The sequence below is a fragment of the Macrotis lagotis genome, chromosome 1, assembly GCF_037893015.1.
Source record: "Macrotis lagotis isolate mMagLag1 chromosome 1, bilby.v1.9.chrom.fasta, whole genome shotgun sequence".
Taxonomy (NCBI): Eukaryota; Metazoa; Chordata; class Mammalia; order Peramelemorphia; family Peramelidae; genus Macrotis; species Macrotis lagotis.
In genome coordinates, this window is record NC_133658.1 from 89,333,370 (window position 1) to 89,350,038 (window position 16,669).

Below are 16,669 nucleotides of genomic sequence, written 5' to 3' on the forward strand. Positions count from 1 at the left end.
GCTCTCTAAAAGCAGGGATTATTTCACTTTTCTATTTGTATCTCCAGTAATTAGAAAAATACTTGACACACATTTTTTTCATTCATTTATCTCATCTATTCACTCCTCGATTCATTCATTTAATATTTGAAGAATTTACATATATCAGAAAAATTTATTTCTGTTAGGCCCAAGAGCATGCATCTAAGGCCAACAAACCTAAAATCAAATGAGACCAATACTTGTAAAGTATTTAGCAAGCCATGCAGATTTCAAGTCAACACAGGAGAATTTTCTAATAGAACCTCTACACAAGAAAGGCACTGTTTCATAGAGCAGTGAGTTTTTCACATGTGAGTTTGCCATCACTGAGTATTTAGAGACTGGATAATCAGTTGTGGGAGTATGACAGTGGGTATCTGTGATTTAGATTGACTTAGACTAAGTGATCTCTATGGTCCATTAAAATTCTGTTTCCATAACTGATATATAACTTTTCTGTTGACACAATCTCAAGAGTGAAAAGAAAAAAAGCAGGTCTAAAGTGGTTCCATAAATACTTATTTGAATTACATTGAACACATTTGTTTAATTTCAAAGCAAATTGAAAACCAGACCAATTCCACATTGTGCTTGCTCTATTAACTCCTATCTCAACAATTCTCTATTCATCAAATAACTTTACTTCAAGGACACTAAATAGAGCAGTAAGGCTCATTTCCTGAGTTTTCTTCATCTCTTCAAAACTTATTCGGCATATATTAAGAACTGTGAGTTTAAGATGGAGGTGGGGGGAAGGAAGCTGTCTGTTTTACAAGTTTGCTAGTGAATCACACCAGAGTCACTTGGTATATTTTTTATACCTGAGGTTTGTCATTTTTTTCCCTAAGTAGGAAGAGACAACCCCATATCCTCTGACCTTTCAAACAACTTCTCTTCATAAGGATTTATTCAACATCTGAGTATTGAGTTCAAATCCGACCTCAGACACTATCAACTGTGTGACCTTGGGGAAGTCACTTAACCCTGACTGCCTTGCATCCAGGGTCATATCCACTCATTCTGATTCATTTCTGACCATTGAACTCAAATGGCTCTGGAGGAGAAAGTGAGGCTGGTCACTTAGCACAGCATCCCCTACTCAAATTCAATTCATGTCATGGCATGACCTCCCTGATGTCCTTTGAAGATGAAGGAAAATCCTCATCACTATTATCATTCAATACCAAAGGAACAAGAGTTATAAATTCAGTCAGAATGATGTAATTATAACTATAAGAGTAAAGATTTAAAGCTGGGGGATATCATCTTATTTAACCCATCCATTTTATAGATGAAGAAAGTAGAAACATTTAGTGCTTGAGACAAAGTCACAGTAAGGACAAGATTCAAACCAAGATTCTCTGACTAGCATTCAACATTCTTTTCATCACTTATATTATTTTTGTTATGGAAACAAACCTGAGCATATCTTGGAATTGTGGTGAATCTCTGCTTCCTCTAAGAAAAAATTCATACTTCTCTTCTTGGCATTGAAAATTTGAGATACTCTAATACCAGCACCCACCTTTCCAAGTCTTTATTTCCCACTACTATCTTACTCATGAATTTGTTCCAATAGATTGGTCTATTTGTACAATCCCAGCATGTTCTATGTCTCCTTTGTATAGGTTTCCCTAACAGAACTCTTCACTTATAACTCTTAAAACCCTCAGTTTATGTCTGAGTTCAGATCATGTGCCACATCCTATGGGAAGCCTTTCCTGATCCTTCTAATTTTTTTTGTTTCTCCTTCCTTCTCAAATAATCTTTTAGATTGACTATCTATAAAGCATTATATCGCTCCAGCTGATTATAAGTTACTTGAGGGGAGCATCATTTTCTTCAGTAATTTTTTATCTTCTTATCTATTGCAAATGTTAACAGTTTCACCAGTGGCCAGCAAAATGTTTTGTATAAACCTTGAAAGCGATAGTTTTTAGATGGAATTGTCCTGTATTGCTCAGTGAGGTTTTGAAATACATAAATATCCAAGAGAGTCTTCTTTCTGTTCTCAAATATATCACTCAACCAAACTCCCTTATTTCTATGAAAAAAATACCACAATTAGCCCAGTCTCCCAGATTGGTAATCTTGACATTTTGTTGTTGTTCAGTCAGGTCTGACTCTTCATGATTTTTGGCAAAGATACTGAAGTGGTTTGCTGTTTCCTATCCAGTAGATCAAGTAAAGGAAACGTTACGTGACTTGCCTAGGGTCATCACATAGCTAGTAAGTGTCTGAGACTAGGTTTGAACTCAGATCTATCCTGATTCCAGGTTCAGTGATCTCGCCACTGAGCCACTCACAATACCCAAGGGTAATTGACTATACTCCATCTATGATAGGTAGAATATAGATCCAATTGCCAAGTCTCACCGCTTCTTTCTGCACAATGTCTCGTGTAACTACTCTTCTCTATGCCCACACAGATACTATCCAAGTTCAGGCTCTCATTAATTCTTCTTTTTTAATCAAATCATTTATTTTTTTCATCCAATGCACATGTATATTTTTAAGTTACAAAATTTCCTTCCACACTGCCTTCAGCGGCAAATAGTCAAGTTAGCATTGTACATATATATTTTTGCTTGTTTGTTTGTTTTGCAGGGCAGTGGGGTTAAGTGACTTGCCCAATGTCACACAGCTGGGTAATTATTAAGTGTCTAAGGTCGGATTTAAACTCCGGTACTCCTGACTCCAAGGCCAATGATCTATCAACTGCGCCACCTAGCTACCCCCTGTACATACATATTTTTGATAAATATGTTTACAAATAGTCATTTTTGGTATGAGTAATTAGGATAAAGGGAAAGAGATACATAAGAGATAATTTTTATAAAGTGTTGATCAGATTCTGAAGGGTTGTTTTTAGTTTTGTTTTTCTTCCTCTGGATGGGAATAACATTGTCCATAACCAGTCTAATACAGCTGTCCTAGCTCTCTGACCTGCTGAGAGGAGCTGCTTCCATCAAGGTTGATCATCTCACGATGTGTAAATTGCTCTCTTGGTTCTAGTCCCTTCACTCAGCATCAGATCCTGTAAGTCATTCCATGCTTCTCTAGAGTCCAACCATTTAAGATTTATTATAGAACAATAATATTCCATAGTATTAATATGCCATAACTTGTTTAGCCATTCTTCAATTGATGGATATCTACTCAATTTCCAATTCTTTGCCACTTCAAAAAGAGCTACTATGAATATTTTGGAACATGTGAGACTTTTCCCATTTTTTATGATTTCTTCTGGATATAGGCCTAGAATTGGAATTGCTGGGTCTCTCATTAAGTCTTGCTTAAATTATTGTCAGCCTCCTAAATGGTTTTTCTGCTTCAAGTTTCTCATCACTACAGTTCATCCTCCACACTAATGCCAAGGGGATTTTCCTTAAACTACTCAATTAATTTCAGTGGTTTCATATTTACTGCTTCTAGGATAAAATATAAACTTCTCTACTTAGCTTTAAAAAGTTCTACACGTCCTTTCTCCATCTTCTCCAGCCTCTTTGTCTATTCCACTTTCTCCTCTATTCCGCAACAGCAAGTATACTCCATCCACTATCTATTTGTCCTTAGCCCCACCATTCCTTCTCTGCCTCTGACTCAGAGAGTATCTTTTTAAGATTTAGTTCAAATATCATGAAGCCTTTCCTGATCCCCTCAACTTCTCATGCCTTCCCTTTCAAATTACTCTACATGAATACTTTAGACTTCTTGCTTTTACATTTAATGGACATATAATATATATATATATATATATATATATATATATATGTTGTTTTCCTATTAGAATGTAACTTTCATTCTTTTTTATTTCAATAAGCACCACCTCCCCCCCCACTTCATTTTACAGATGAGGAAACTGAAACTGAAAGAGGTTCCATGGCTTCCCCATGTCACAAAAAAATCATCTAAGATAGGATTGAGACTTAGTTCTTCCTAACTCCAAGCTTCACACTGATCCACAATGTCTGGGTCCTTAATAAATTCTTGTGGCTTGACTGATGGTAAAGAGAATTCCATGTTTCTGGGAGTTTGTTCAGTGAGGAATGATTCAATAACCCCTTGATGATGCTTTACTGAAGGACATTTGAAGTTTTTCCCAATATATATAGTAGTAAATGAGCATATTTTAGTTAATCTTTGTTTCAGTGTCCTTGAATGTTTATGAATCACTACACAAACCCCAAAGAGAACCAACCGGAGATAGATCACTACCCTTTGCACTTACCTGATCCAACCCAGATTAAGTCAGAAAAATGAATGGACAGACAGATGGGTAGACTGATGACAGAAAAAGAAAGAAGACAGACAGCAGGACAGAGAGACAACAAGACAAAGAGGCAAAGAGACAAAGACAGCATCAGAGAGACACACAGAGTCAGAGACAGAGAAAGACAGAGATATAGAGAAAAAGTCAAAGAAGAAAAGATCATCAGAGAGACAGAGAGAGAGACACACACATACAGAAGGAGCCGAGACAGACACAGAGACAAAGGGATACTGAGAAAGATGAGATGGTGCAGAGCAGGGGTTTTGGAGGGAAGAATCATTTCTTGCTCTCTGATTCCTGTTCACATGACTTCCTCTACCCAGTTGCTAAGCAGTGTTTTCCTCTCATGGAAATACCAAGGGAATATTGAGCATACAACCTGCATCTGTGGGAACCAAAGTCAGATCTATAAATGGCATGTGCAAAAATTATCCTGAAATGGCTCTCAAAATATTGCTTTTAATAATAACAATTAAGCATAAATAAAGGCTGTTCAACCTTCCTACATGAACCACACAAGTGCCCTAAAGCTAGCTTGGAAATAATTTTGATCTAATAACAGAGAGAGAGAGAGAGAGAGAGAGAGAGAGAGAGAGAGAGAGAGAGAGAGAGAGAGAGAGAGAGAGAGAGAGAAAAGCAGGCTAAAAATTCGTCTTTTTAAAATATCAAATGTAAAGGCAGACATGAATACAAAGCAAGAATTCTGAATTTCAAACATTTCTACCTGGTCAAATTAATTCTACCGATTCATAATCAAGGAAACAGCATTACAAGTCAGAAAAGAAGGGCAACTAGGTGGCACACTGGATAGAACACTGGCCCTGGAGTCAGGAGGACCTGAGTTCAAATCCAGCCTCAGACACTCAATAATTACCTAATTGTGTGACCTTGGGCAAGTCACCTAACCTTATTGCCTTGCAAAAACTAAAAAAAATCAAGTCAGAAAAAGTTAGTGCAGAAAAATGGATAGATTTGAGTGACTCGAATCAGGGAAACATGAATTTGGAGTCTGACTCATGTTTACTAAGGTTGTTGATTTTGGCAAGTTTTAAAATTCTCATAGCCTCAGTTTCCTTGTCTGTAAAATGGGGAAATTAATATCATGAGGATAAGATTCGGTGATTCCAGAAAAACTCTACTAACCCTAAAATAAAATGTGTCAAATATCATTCATTTTACTAACTGATAATAAACTTCCTAAGTCATACCTTACCTTACTAGACATGTTACTCCCCTACTCCCACCCAGCTTTTGTTGGAACTGAGGAAAATGAAATACAAAATGAAATTCAGGATTGAACCATGAATTGAGTTTATGTCAGACCTCAGTACTTTAAAAAAACCAATAATTTCCTGCAAAGCCACTGTCAAGTACAACATATCTCTGCACCTTAGTTTTTCCAATTAAAAAAATGGATAGTCTAATAAAAGCCATCCTATCTCCAGTCCTCTTATAAGGATATTTTGAAATGAGCTTTTTCAACTTCTTTGAAAGAAACATTTTGTTATAAAGCATTGGACAGACCAAATCCATGCGCTGATTAGAAATCTCTTAAGGGCTTGAGAGCTGGTGCTTGAACATAAATAGCAATAAAATTCTGAGTTTCCTTCCCTGCTCTTGATTTGATTTAAAAAGTAAGGTGCTTGCTTTTGACCAAGCTATTAGAGATGAAATACTCTTTTAAACCACATACACACACACAGACACACACACACACACACAGACACACACAGACACACACACACACACACACACAGAGAGAGAGAGAGAGAGAGAGAGAGAGAGAGAGAGAGAGGCAAATACTCTTCAATAACCATGGGCATAATGTTTAAATATCATTGGCTAGTCATTTGTTTCTCTTTCTGTCTCTGTCTCTTCCTTTAGTAATTCAATCACAAATGGGAACTACTTCTAATTTGATTGTATTTCTACAGGTGCCATGCCATTAAGGTCAAGGTTGTAATTTGTACTTAAATTATCTCCTAGTGAATTTTCCTAATGCTATATTTTCTGCTAAATGAATTTTTAAAAATCACTCAAATATGTACAAAATGGCAAGTTCCTATGGCCTTTCTTGGCTAATGCCAAATGAAGTGATAATTAACAACTAGTGCCCTCTTTAGGGCAAGTAGGTTTTTACTCTCTTTTACCAAGCATAAGGTGAGAGGGGACATTGCCCCAAGGAAGGAAAAGTTATCCCTAATTGTATTTTCTAATAATAGCAAGGAAAATATAGTCCTTTTACTTTTTAATATTATATACTGCAATCTCATCTTCACAACTTCAGATCTTTATTCTCTTTATTAGTCTTAATGAGTATTTTTCCTCAAAATGATGATATATAGTGATTTCCTCTGATAGGCCACATCACTTCTCCACAAATAAAAAAAGAATACAGGAAAATAGTCAGGCTAAGTTTTTTGTTTTGTTTTGTTTTGGGTTTTTTCCCCTTGGTTCTCATTTTCATCAAGCTTGGAAGAGAAAAGGGAACACGATGATTATCTTCATGGACTAAAGCGGCCCAACTGACCTGACTCCTACAAAAAGAAATCATCACTGCTGACATAACAATGTGTTCTGGGTTTAGAGTTGAATTTATTGTATTTATCCCTGTTCTCCCACATTCCCCAAATCCTCAGCTTTGACACTTCCCTATTTCTAGAGTGTCTAGATCAAACTTAGCCTCAGGAGTAGATCTGAGGATATGATATAAGGAGTGTTTGAATTGTTACTCTCTCTGAAATTCCGGAGGTAGATTTAATTTCTTAGGGTAGACCTTGAACTTATAAATAAAATTCAGATACTCCTGGGGGATTGGATTTTCAAATTTTAAAATTTTATCAGTGGGGCAGCTAGGTGGCACGGTGGATAAAGCACCGGCCCTGGAGTCAGGAGTACCTGGGTTCAAATCTGGTCTCAGACATTCAATAATTACCTAGCTGTGTGGCCTTGGGCAAGCCACTTAACCCCATTGCCTTGCAAAAAAAAATTTTATCAGCTAACATTTTAGTGGGGATTGAATCCAGACTCTCTAAAAGAGACTGAAAGAACAAAGATCAATAGGAATGGGGCCTAGAATGGGGAGGGGGAAATTTGAGGAAAAGTGATAGAATGCTAATTTGAAAAAAAAAAACAAACTATGTTTTTAGTTTCCCCCAGTAGCTATCTCTGGCTCAACACTTTCTTGGTTTGGTCCAACAAACATCTGAGTGTGAACATTTCAGTGTCTCCTTGTTGGTCAAATCAGAATGATGTCAACAAGTGGCCAGAAAAATCAGAGGACTCAAGGAACCTAGGTCACTAGCTTTGCTAAGCTAATTCAATGTTTTATCTTGAAGGAAGTCCTAACTTTTTCTTGATTTAAATTCCCAATCTAGAAAAGTTAAATGCAATACTAGTCTTTGGTTGGATTGGATTTACACTTTTGGGTATAAACTGTTTTCTCCTGGGTAATATATTAATGTTTTAGGACATTTTGATTTGATACATTATAGAAGACCTTTATTTCATTCATTCATTTATTTATGCATGTATTCCTAGAACACTGTATTTATGTCCAGACAATTGTGCCACATTAAGGAAAGATAGGATTATGGGTAGTTAACAGGAAAATAACTTAAATTCTGTAGAGAAATAAAGATCATGAGAAGGATAAAACCACAAGTAGTAAACATATAGAGAACTTTCATTTTGGAGGGAAAAATAGGTCATAGGAAAGGTACAAGAATGCCTCTAAAGAAATCATAAAAACAGCAATAGATGAACATTTTGACTAATAGGGACAGCAAGGTAGTGCAGTGGATAGAGAGTTGGATCAGGAGTCAGGAAGACCTGAGTTCAGACATTTACTAACTTGGTGACCCTGGGTCAGCCTCAATTTTCCCAGTTGTAAATATTAGGACAATAATAGCACCTACTTCCCAGGGTTGTTGGGAGGATTAAATGAGCTAATAATAATGATGCACTTTGGGATTAGTATGGTGCATAGCACATAAATATTGGGAATCCAAGATTAATGGTGAGAAAGAGAAAAGCTACTCAACAAAATGGCTGGTCATTTTCTGCCATAGCAATCAAAAATCAAGATTCTCTAGATTCTTGGAGAACTACTGTAGGACAATTCAAATCTTACTTGTCACTTAAGATTAAACTTAAATAGTAAATCAATAAGTGACAAAAACAAATATTGTTGGGGATAAATCATTAATGGAACCAGCTAGGTAGCTTGCTAGGTATCTGGAAGACTCATTGTCATGAGTTCAAATCAAACCCCAGATATTTCCTTACTCACTATGTGACCCTGGGCAAGTCACTTCACCCTGTTTGCCTCAGTATATTCTTCTGTAAAATAAGCCAGAGAAGGAAATGGCAAACCAAACTAGTATCTCTGCCAAGAGAACCCCAAATGGAATTTTCATGACTGAAAAAAAATAACAAAAAAGCATTTAAAGACTAACTTCTCCCTGTGTCACACTTATCAAGGGGACTGTGTCTGGCAGGTGTGATTCCCTGTTTTCTACCTGAACATCCAAGGACAAAGCTGGAACAGGAAAAACAATGTGTTATGAAGTCATGTTGAGACAGAGCTTAGCCATTTATAGCCATTTATAAAGACAAGCTTCTATCCAGATGGGTAATAAACAGATGCATGAAAATTTTAAAAGCCACACATTTGAAGCTGGGTTAATTTTGCCTTAGTTTCATCTCTGGAACAAGGCATTCATGTTTAATGAGCAAAGGCTAGTCTCCATTGTCGGATGTTTAGTATGCAGGCCCTCCAACTGTCTTTTTTTTATATTGACATAAAAGCAGTTTAACTAAAATGCTCTTGGGCTGTTGATAACCACAAGCCACTGCTTCAGCTGGCTCCCCTGCCTCTTTTAAAAGTGTGCTGTTTAGACCACAAGATCAATACAAGCAAAATAATCACTCTAAGCCACTCCCATAACATTCACATAGAAAAGTCAGAATCTTTTGGTTATTAAGGTATTTTGTATCTAGAAATACACAAGGGTCAAGTGGTACATAGACTAAATGAACATATGTCCTTTAATAGCATCAGAGGAAAGATTTGTTTTTTAGAAACTCAAAATGCTATAAAAAAGTAAAAAAGTATGTCACACAATGTACAATACAATTCTTCTTCTTCTTCTTCTTCTTCTTCTTCTTCTTCTTTCTCTCTCTCTCTCTCTCTCTCTCTCTCTCTCTCTCTCTCTCTCTCTCTCTCTCTCTCTCTCTCTCTCTCTCTCTCCCACGGTTGCTCTTGCTCTTACTCTCACTCTCACTCTCTCACTCTCTGGCTCTTTTTCTCTGTTTCTGTCTCTTTTTGTCCCTGTGTCTTTATCTATGTTTCTGTGTCTCATTTGAAAGATAAAGTATAACATAGCTGGGCAACAGTTATGAAAAGCAACATGATACAATGGGCTGAGTCAAGAACATGTGATTTCAAAACATATCTTGGACACAGCCTTATTATATAATCATGACAGCTCTCTAAAACTATAAATTACAGGTGAGTTGCTGCTCTATACTGAATGATAGTAGAAAGGCTAGAGTTTTCATGCTGGGAGGCTCCTTAAAATTTATGTCTCATAAAAATATTGCTTTTTTGTTCTTGGAGGGTTAAGTGGCTTGTCCAAGGTCACACAGCTAGTATTTGAACTTAAGTTTTCCTGACTGCAAAGTCAGTATTGTATCCATTGCAACACCTATCTGCCCCCTCAATTTTGCTATCTTGAGCTGTGTGATGGAGTGGATAGAGTGCTGGACTTGAATTCAAGAAGTGAAATTCAAATTCATTCTCAGACACTAGCTACATGACCACAGGCAAGTCTCTTAACCTCTTTCTGCCTCAGTTTTCTCAACTGAAATCAGGGATAGTGATAACTTCTATCTCTTAGGTTGCAAGATAATATTTGTAAATCACTTAGCTTAGTGTTTGGGACATGGTAGGTGCCATATGCATTTCTGTTTTCATGTTTTCTTTCTTCCCTTCAATATTTCTTTCTTTCCTCCCTTTCTTTCTTCCATTCTCTCTATTACTACTACCATGACTGCATCTTATAAGCATAAGGGGCAGCTAGATGGCATAGTGGGTAGAGTGCCAGTCCTGAACTCAGAAAGACCTGAGTTCAAATTCAGCTTTAGACACTTATTAGCAGGGTAACCTTAGGCAAATCACTTAACACTTATTGCCTCACATCCAGGGCCATCTCCAGTTGTGCTGATCCATATCTGGTCACTGGAAGCAGATGGCTTCAGAGGAGAAAATGAGTCTGGTGACTTAGCATAGCGTCCCCCACCCCAACTCAAACCTAATTCACATTGCACATCAAGTCATCACTTTCCAGATAGCATGATCTTCTTTGAGAATGAAGAACTTCATTATCATCATCATCATCAACAACAACATCCTATTACTAACTACTGCTCTTTGAATCTAATGATTAATTGGCAATATGAGATGAGAATTGATAGAGTCTAAAGTTTAGATTTATAAAGACTAATTATTCACTGAAACAATTTTAAAGATAAAAGAGATATAAGGAAGAGCTCTCTGAAATCTCTCTTCACTTATGGGAAAAAGAACACCTTAATTGGAAATATCCTCAAATAAAAAAGCAAATACCTTCCTCTGACTATGTGTAAATGCCTCCTTCAGTGCTACCACCAATGGTTGTCCCATTCAGAAAAGTACTTGGGATGTAAAATACAGATATACTACATAATTGGGCATTTCATTTTGTGTAGGGGAAAATAATATTTCATGTTGAATTTTGCTGTCATTTTGATGAACTCTATTAATGGGTCCATTCTAAGTACATTAGAATTCATTTACAAAACCATTTTGTAGCTTCATAGAATAGGGAAATTGTGCATATAAGAAATTATGATTAGAAAAGTCACATTTTATCATTAGATATTTAAAAATACTTCTAATCAATATTCAATGTTTAATTATAGAGAACATTAATTCATAATATATATGGTTAGTAACTAGAATGGAAAAATTAGACTTAAAAATTCATAAAATGGAGGGAAGAGTAATACTTTGGATTCTTCTTTTTTGTACCCCTTTACTCTCTCAATACATTTTTAAAAGTGATTTAAAATTTGAGGTTATTCAGGTGAATATGCTGCAAAGAGAGAGATGATATTTATCAAGAAATATTTGTTTGAAACTAATATTTAATCTGTAAATTAATGCCTGAATGAACTATAATATATGAATGAGAGAGAATATTATAGTAAGAAATTTTAAGAGACAATTTTAGTGAAATCTGAGGTTTGAATGAACTAATGGAGAGTAGAGTGAGCAACCCAAGAAGACAAATCTATATAACAAAAAGCACTGTACAAATAGATAAAATTGAAAAGCACTTACTCATACCACATACCAAATAACTCATACAACTTTCATATGTTTTTAATTATCCTAGAGTAAGATTTTTTGGGAAAATATATTGCTCACTATCATGTACTTCCCATGCACTTCATGAATATGTTTCTGAAACAACTTAATTCTCATTTTATAATGTTGGAGAGTAGAAATGACTTTTGATATAGAGTGATGAAAAAATAATTCTCTCAGTGCTAACTTTAGCTTTCTAGACATCCCAAAGGATTTATGTAAATCTTTTAAGCTCATTTGCTTATAAAAGTAGTCATGTCAAAATCACTCTACATATGTGCCTCACCACATGATGTCATGAATAGCATATGTTTCCTTGGCGAACTTTTATGATCAACCTCCTTCCTGCTTTTCCAACATTTGTATTTGCCATGTTCTCTTTTGAAGTTGGCTGTTTGATTCAGGGAAGTGAACCAAATCAAGTTGTGTTCCAGAAAACCAGACTGAATGGCACAAACCAAACTGAACCCAATGTACTTTTTAGTTAAATCAATCACAGCCTGTACCAAATTAACTTTTTGAAAAAGCATACTATGAAACAACTGAAACATAAGTTAAACATAAATGTACTCTAACACTATTTAAATAAAGAGAAAAAATCAAAATATCATGCAAACCTAACATGAACTAAAATTTTAATTCATTCAGCTTGAGTTTCTGGTTCTATTTTTCTTTTTTTGCATTTTTTGAGGAGGCAATAGGGGTTATGTGACTTACCTAGGGTCACACAGCTCATAACTGTCTGAAACCAGACTAGAATTCAAGTTCTCCTGACACCAGGGCAAGTGCTCTATCCATTGTGCCACTTAGCTGCTCTAGTTCTATTTTTCTTACAAGTAAATTAGTATTGAATAGTCAAGGAAAGACTCTGTTTTGTTGTCTGAATTGGGTTGGACAGCCCAACTGCAGAATGAGAATCTGATGCAACGTTACCAGAGTTAGGTTTGAATCTATTTTCTGCCTTATATAATTTATATATATTATATTATATTATATTATATTATATTATATTAATTATCATATTATATTATCGTATTATATTATATTATATTATATTATATTAATTATCATATTATATTATCGTATTATATTATTATATTAATTCTATATTATATAATTTCATCCCTCTGTTTTTCAATTTCCCCATCCCTTAAAATGAAGGTGTTGAACTAGATGATTTATAAATTGTCTTCTAACTCTAAACTTCTATGAACATTTTCAGAGGGCAAAAACATGTTTAGCTAATGGCTGGATCTTTTGGCACCTTCAAATCTTATCTGTTAATTAATGTACGCTAGTGTTCCATTCAGTTAGCAAGTCTGCTTAGTTCACAGACATCCAGTTCTTTATCCCCCCTTTAAAATTTTCAAATGTCACTTTTTGGCACTGAACTCTCCATCAGGAATTTCTCATCTTTTTCCTATTGTCGAATCCAAACAGCTACAGGAAAGCGTATCTTCTGCTAAAGCCTTCAGTGACTGGGTTGTGTTTTCTTCCCATGTCACTTCCATATGCATATACTCATGCAAGTGAGGACATCCACTGAACTGCCAGATGCATTAGGCTCACTTCCAACTAGATCTTTATTGTGTTCATTTACATCACTTTTAACCATCTTGACCTGAACATTTTTCGATCATTACTCCAAAAGAGCAATTTAAAAAAGGTAAGATAAATAATTGAAGATATTCCTAAAAAAATTAAACTGATTTGAAGATAACCTTATTTTAACTAAGTTTTCTTTTTTTTTTTCCTTCTCCATCAAGAAGCTGGCAGGTGGGACAATGAAGGTGTCACTGTTCATTTGGGATGATGTACTATCCCCTGACTGGAAACAACATATTAGGGTCCTGGTTCTAAATAGATTATTGATTAGCATGGTTACTTTAGTAATGCATTTTTGAAAACCCTCTTAACATGTATTTAGAAAAATAAAATATCAATTAAAAAAAGAATACCCTCTTGTTTTCTTTTCACACTTGAAATATTTGGCATAACAAAAAGCATTATTGCCCACTATATCTTTCCTCTTCCCTTACTAAGTACACTAGAAAACAAACAAAAGAGCTTTATTAAAAAACATTATTTTCCAAACATAGATTTGGATTTGGAAGAGACCTTCGAGACTGGTCTTGTGAAAAACTCCTCTTTCTACGTGAAGAGGAAATTAAGACCCCAAAAGTTCAAGTGATTTTTTTCTAAGATTGACCCGGTCATAGACCAGTTGTTGATCTAGAATTTCTAAATTCTCGCATTCTAAAGTCAGGGCTCTTTCCTGGACTTCCTGACACCAACCAATGCCAGTTCTCTATCCATTACATATGTGATACATAAAGTAGAAGTTATTATGACAAAAACAGGTTGCATAGTTGAGAGCACATTGGACTTAAAATCATGAGACCAAGGTGGGAGTCATTGTTCTTTTATTTGGCTATTAGCAACATAATCCCAAAAAAACCTTATTTAAGTTCTTCAGTCTCAGGTTCATCCCAATAGCAAATGGAAATAATAAAAGCTATCACAACTATCTCACTAAACTGTTGGAAGGACTTAATGTAAACCTGAGATATTTTTAGGTCTTTTGTAACTTATAAAACCACATAAACATGCATAGTATTATTGAAAATATTCAGTTATAGTTGGTATCCATGGGTAATGAATGAGAAATATTAACATCCATTCACTTGAAAAAGAAGCACATAGAACTAAAAATACCTTCTAGAAATTTATTTAGTTTTTGTTTCCCCCTCACATATATTAAGATAATCCAATTCTTCAGGACCAAAAGTAAACTAAAGCTTACTTAGAGCTCTGCCTTCTGGCACACCTTAGAGCATGGTTTAATCATATGACACCAGGAATTTACACTATCCAAAATAGCTGCTACTGTAAATCCTATTGGATTTATGGAGGTATTATAGCTTTTAGGAAGGTTTTTTTCCCCCTCTTCTGTCCCTGGAGTTTTTACTTACTTCATAGGAACCTAAAGCAAGAAGAAACCTTCAGCAGTCATTTAAGAAAGGATATTGAGAAAAAAACTTACCATAAGGCAGTGGATCAGAGAAATAGAGTCAAGTGAGTTGTCACAAGTCATGAAGTATGAATAGCTGTTGCTAGCAATTTTTCTTTAATCTCTTTAAATAGTAACCTCCTAGATTCTATTTGAAAACTTCCAAGTGATGAGGAACTATTTCCCCAAGCGCCCCCATTCAGCTTTGGAGCAATTGTTGACTACTAGGAAATTATTTTCCTTATATTGAGTTGAAATCTGCCTGTCTACAACTTCCAACCCTTAGTTTTTGGAGCCTAATCCCTCTTTCCCATGGCAGTCCTTGAAATACTTGAGGACTACTATTAGATCATACCTAAGTCTTTTCTTATTGAGCTTGAGCTTGTAGTGGCCAAAGTGATATTCCCAAAGGACAGGTCCAATACCTCTACTCTGTATTCTCCAGTGATTCTCAGTGCCTTCTAGGATCAAATATGAAGTCCTCTGGAAGGCATGTAAAAGCTTAATAACTTATTTCCAACATAATTTTTTCCAACATAATTTTAATTCATCCATTGCACTTTCTCATTATTCCTCCCACCTAACATCCTATTTCCCATTTCTGTGCATTTCCTCTCATCATCTCTGCCTCTTAAAAATTCTTAGTTTTCTTCAAAGCTCAGATGCAATACTTTTGTTGAGTCATTTCAGTAGAGTCTGTCTCTGTGATCCCTTTAGAGTTGTTGTGTTTTTTTTTTGGTAGAGATACTAGAGTGGTTTGCCATTTCTTTCTCCAGTTCATTTTTTTTTATAATTTTAGTTTTTTTTGTAAGGCAATGGGGTTAAGTGACTTGCCCAAGGTCACACAGCTAGGCAATTATTAAGTGTCTGAGGCCAGAATTGAACTCAGGTCCTCCTGACTTCACTGCACCACCTAGCTGTCTCTCTCCAGTTCATTTTACAGATAAAGAAACCAAGGCAGAAAGAATCAAATGATCTGCACAGGGTCACACAGTTAGCGATTATCTTAAATCATATTGTTTTTAAAGTGGCAATTGGGATTAAATTACTTGCCCAGGGTCACAGAGCTAGTAAAAATCTGAGGTTGGATTTGAATTCAGATCTTTCTGACTCTAAGTCAGGCACTCTATCTTCATTTTTTCACCTAGCTGACCAGATCAAATACCATCTCCTCAAGATTTTTTCCCCATTCCTTGAGTCACCAATCCCCCACAATTACCCTGGAATTATGATTTTTATACTGATATGCAAATTTTGTTTTGTTTATTTTGTTTTTTTCCTTCAGAAGACAATAAACATGGTAGGGGAAAGGACTCATGTTTTGTTTTGTTTTTGTCTCTAACATTCAGCACTGTTCCTAGAATAGAATAGAATGGTGTGGAATAAATACTTGTTGATTGATCAAACATCTCCAGTATGATCAATTGATCATCATGTGGAATGGTCTCTGATCAGTCAACCATCCTGGTCACTCCCTCTGTGGACAGATCCAATTTTAGCTAAAGTATTTCTAAAATATCCTTAGCAGAATTGAATATAATTTTTTAATTTGTGGTCTGGTCAGGGCAAGGAACAGAGGATCTATCATATCCCTCACCATGGACACTATTTCTCACTTAATAAACCCTCAGTTTATATTACTCTTTTTTTTTAGCTTCCATATCATGCTACTGATTCATGCTGAGTTTATAGCCTGCTAAAACCATTATGTCTTTTTCAAAAAATTATTTTACCATCTTGCATATCTGTAGTTCTTGCTCAAAGGGGCAGCATAGTAGAGAAGTTAGAGATCCACTACAAAGTCAGGAAGACATTTTGCTTCTTACACATACTCACAGTGTATCCTAACTGGGCAAGACATTTTAACTTCTCAGAACTTTAGGCCTGTGGTATCAAAGTCAAATAGAAAGAGAAATCATATATTGTTTTAGAAAATCACAAACTAACATTATCT

At 35.5% G+C, this 16,669-nt stretch overlaps 1 protein-coding gene across 9 annotated transcripts in view; it reads right to left on the reverse strand.

Annotated features, from left to right (window-relative positions):
- The window catches only part of SLC8A1 (solute carrier family 8 member A1), a 454,080-nt gene that overhangs the window by 326,109 nt on the left and 111,302 nt on the right, over positions 1-16,669 (reverse strand). The window lies entirely within an intron of this gene.